The sequence below is a fragment of the Onychostoma macrolepis genome, chromosome 04, assembly GCF_012432095.1.
Source record: "Onychostoma macrolepis isolate SWU-2019 chromosome 04, ASM1243209v1, whole genome shotgun sequence".
NCBI lineage: Eukaryota > Metazoa > Chordata > Actinopteri > Cypriniformes > Cyprinidae > Onychostoma > Onychostoma macrolepis.
This window is the reverse complement of record NC_081158.1, coordinates 22,420,271-22,425,154: the sequence shown is the minus strand read 5'-3', so window position 1 is coordinate 22,425,154 and position 4,884 is coordinate 22,420,271.

Here is a 4,884-nt window from a genome sequence, read left to right as displayed (position 1 = left end):
CTCTCTCTAAACGCACGCACGCACAGCATTAGCATTTATTGGCGAGTTTGATCCTAAATTTGGATGTGGATGTGGGATTTAGCAATACATAGACTGATGAACGTGTCATTTCCTAGAGCTTTGACTGATAACCACATTAGAGACATGCAGTCTGGCCATGAACTGTGTGTATTAAGTGAATGATGACTAATGATAATAATGAATGAACTTTTTAGGTGTGAATGTTTTGTGGAACTTCTTGTAATTAAAATCTGCTTTGTTCGTCGTTTGTGTGACATAGCTATAGGCACAATATGAAAACTAAATTAATAATAAACAAAGTTATAAATAGGGGCAGGGACACATTACAATAGGCTATACATATGTACAACGTAAATAAAACTTGCCTGATGAGCAACATACAGATAGGCAACTTACATACGGGTCTTTTGGTTATGATTACAGTATGATTACACAGAGGATTAGTCCCTGCATATAGACATCAGCGCAACTGACACGTTCAAGGCCCAGAAAAGTAGTAAGGACATTGTTAAAATAGTCCATGTAACATCAGTGGTTCAACTGTAATTTTATGAAACTATGAGAATACAGGGTCAGAAAGCTCTCGGATTTCCTCAAAAATATCTTAATTTGTGTTCTTGTGGGTTTAGAACGACATGAGGGTGAGTAATTGATGACAAAATTTTCTTTTTTTGTTCAACTATCCCTTCAATGTTATTCACACATCAGAGCTAATTTAGTAATTAATAGAATAAAGTCTTTATAGCACATAAAAGGGGGCTCTCAGTTGAACATACTGCTGGGAAGGCATTTTATAAGCAACTGACCTTCCTAAGATATGCATTTTCACATAATTTATGGGAAGTTAAGGAATATTTACTTGTAATTATTGCAGACTTGAAATTCAGCACTGCTATATTGCAACACTTTTAAGAGGGAAAAGTAATTCATCACCAGTATCAATGCTTGCACCGATGGTTAAACGAAACAGTCCCTAAAAAGTGCATCTGAGACAGCTACCCTTTGGCTTTTAACATTACTACTGTCTGTTCTTGTTCACTGTTCTTATTCATCAACCAGAACATTCCAGAAACAAAGTGGACTTCTGAGGAGTTACAGCACAGTCCTAGCTAAGCGATCCTAGAGACTAAAGCAGTCTTCTGTCAGGTCACCTCCAGGCACAGAATAGGTTGATTGCAATCGGAAAGTGAAATCATGGTGAGGGGATTGGGAGTAATCGAATGGCTGACCACTTCACACCCACCCTGTTATTCCACAGCAAAGCCAACATATGCCATATTTGCTACAGCATCAATAAAGAAAGAATCTCCCGCTCTGGATGCTGGTTGGAGTGGCACAGCTGGAAGCAATCCCATTCCGATTGCTGATCACCGGGCTTCATGTTTAACTAAGTGTTCTTGAGTATTTAGACGCGAACCATGTGGAGGGCACAGTCGTTATTTCACAGGAAATCCACACTTTGGCCGTTAATGGGCAGTTCTAAATGCCCTCTAGAGAGCGAGAGAGAGACATAGAAAGAGGTGAAACGCAGACCTCGGATTCTTTCTCATTAAGTCGCGTGGAGCTTTTAAAGTCAGCCTAACTGTTGAAATGTTTGCTTTGCGGTATGTGTGGCGAGCAGGTGGGCCCAAGCGGCATGCTGGCCAGCCGGCAGTGGTGGAGCCCAGGTGTCAGCGTGTCAGTCAGAGGGAGAGAGCTGTGCCTTGCGGGGCTGTTGGGGAGAAAGTGGCCAGATTAAATGCCTTGACTTAAATACATCAGGCTGGGCTTCGACCACCACCCAATCCCCATGGGCGGCTCGGCCTGGTGAAGCCCATTACAAAGCTGCACAATTGGAATGAATTCCGCCCTTTTCCACTGCAGGATTTGTTGTGAAATGTACTAGTTTTACAATGAGATGAAAGGGTCTTTATTGAGCAACTGATAATGATACAGTCCCATTTGTCAGAACATCTGTCCATGTCATGTATCACACTCCAGGGTGACAGCTGTTCAGTGGGATGAGTCTGCTCATTTTTTTCTCACAATTGCAAGTTTACATCTCGCAGTTGTGACTTTTTTTTCTCAGAATTGCGTGATATGAACTCGCAATTACGAGAAAAAAAAGTCTGTCATGATAGCCGTTGTACTCACCCTCACCAAGCCAAACCTGTACACTGTAAAAAGTGATAAGTTGACTTAACTTAAAAAAATTGAGGAAACCTGTTGCCTTAAAATTAAGTAAATAATAATAAAAAAATAAAAAAAGTTAAGTGAACTAGACAATTCACTTAACTTATTTTTTTAATTATCATTTACTTAAAAATTTTAAGGCAACGGGTTTCCTCAATTGTTTTAAGTTAAGTCAACTTATCACTTTTTACAGTGTACGCTTTTTTTCTTCTGTGGAACACAAAAAAATGCAATAAATTTGGAAGAATGTTGTTAACAGTTTCAGATCCCATTGACTTCCAAAAAACTTTTTTTTTTGTCCATACTGTACAAAGTATAGGGACAAAAACTGGCTGTGTTTTATGACATTCGTTTTAGTAGACATACAAATTGCTTGTCACTAGGATATTACTTAATTGAATTATTCACAAAAATAATTCAAAATGTTATGCAAATCTGCAATAATGGAATACAATAATATTAAAAATGACATCAAGTTAGTTTAATGAGTTTTAAGGAGCAGGTACTGCAAAATATGCAGGTCCAAGGTCTATTATTAAACGAGTAATGAAGCACCATTCACACAGAAGTCACTTTAACACCAAGACGTTTTCTGTTGGTCTGCACTAAATTAGCATGACCAACACCTTGAACCCAATTCAAAATTTGCATGGGGAAATCTTTCGCCCTTATACGAAATTCCCAATCTTGTAGATTCCTAATGAAATGACTGTGACTTAAATGTGACTGCATCCTAATTTAGGGGTAGGGATTGCCACCTAGCAAGCTCATAGCAATAGCCTGGGCAGGCACCACTCACATATTCCTCATAAAATGACCTTCAAGTTTTCCGTTCACTCCTCTGCTCCTTTATCTTGCTGACTGTGGCTATAACCTTCTGGCTCTGTCCCAGCACAGCCATTGAGTCAATGAGTTTATGTGTGTGATCTTGCTCCAAAAACGCTTGTTCCTTTTAGAGAACACTTCATTAAAGTACCATCAGAACTCCCGTCTGAACCTCAGCCACTCCTACAATCTCTGTTTCTTGCTGTCTCATTCATTAATTGCCATTCTTATTCTTTCTGATTGTATCTGTTTGTCACACTCCCAAACAGTTTCTATCTCCATCACTGCCTTTGCTCAAACGCTCCTCATCAGTGTGAGTGCTGTCGCCTCAGAGGAGAGTGTGTGCTTCGGCTTCAGACGTTATATTGCAGCTGGACAAAGAAAAAGCTCAGATATCAAGGGAGGAAAAGCAAACCATGAGCACAGAGGTCTCAGAGTCACATTAGGACAACACAGGCCTCTTAAAACACTGGAGACAGATTAGAACAAGACTGAGGTAAAATATGGATTAGAGCTTTGTGTCTGGTACCAGTGAATTACCACCAAGGGGTCAAGGTTTGGCTGGCTAGAATGGGCCAGTTTGCCCCTACTGGTAGAAGTCTCAAAAAGCATCTTTTTCCATTTATAGCCATTAAGTAGCCATGTGTTCTTTTTACAAGCATCATATTTCAAGTATTTCATTGTGCTATAGTATGTTTTGTTGGCGTTTTTATTGTGACGATGTGCTGCCACTTTTTATTTTTGTTTGTAAAACAATTGTAAAAAAGCAACATTGACCCTGAAACATTGACAGTTTATACAAGCTAATCTGTTCCAACTCATGCATAAAAATAACATGGTGCATGCATAATACCAAGCTAACAAAAACATAAACGGTTACCAAAAGTGAGTCCTCCAAAACTTCATAAGTGAACATAAGATGATTTTTGTCTTTTTTGAATAGTCCCACAATGTTCTGGAATGTTCCAGAATGCTCTAGAATATTACAGAATATTACAGAAACTTCTAGAATGTTCCCATCCATGCAAAAGCAAAATATTAAAATAAATAAATAAATAAATAAAAAACATACAATAACTTATCTGTACTAAACCAATGTTTTATAATGAATTATAGAAGTTCTAAAATTTACCTGACCTATATATTTACCAAAATATTGATACGACATGAAAATAAATAGTACAATAATAATTAGCGCTACAGATTTACAGAAGAATCATAAAAAAATAAGTGAAACAAATATTTGTTACATTGTGCAAATGCTTGTCAGCACATCACTTTTACCATTTTTTAAAGACAGTAGAAGTAATTATGAAATTACATATAAAGATGCACTTAAGTCAGTCAAAAATAAATACACAAATAAAGAAAGCACTCTTAAGGTCAATTATCTGCACATTACATTTAAATTTAACTGCAAATAGCATGCAATTAAGTGTCTGAAAAACATCACATTCAGTTTATACTTCAATATATATTTTAAACCATATTATTTCCGTTATAAGTACTCTTTTTAAAATTATGCTAAAATATACTTGTTTTTCTCAAGGGTATTGTACTGTCAACATGACAAAAAACATGTTTTTCAAAATTGGTAAATGATAAATTACATGCGCCTATCCTCAAGCATTAAGTTTCATAGTCAAACACTTGGGCTTTTTCTCTCACAACCTCTTATTTTACATACGCACAAACACACACCATTGCGACATAAGTCTTGCAATATGGACTTGCTCTGAAACTAGCGAAAGGAAAGGGTGGGTCCTCGCTCTAGTGGCTTGAGGGGAACCCTTATTCTCCAAGGCTGGGGTCTGTCATCCTGCTGTATGCACTTTCACACATGCACAAGTACCATTACCTAGTGGG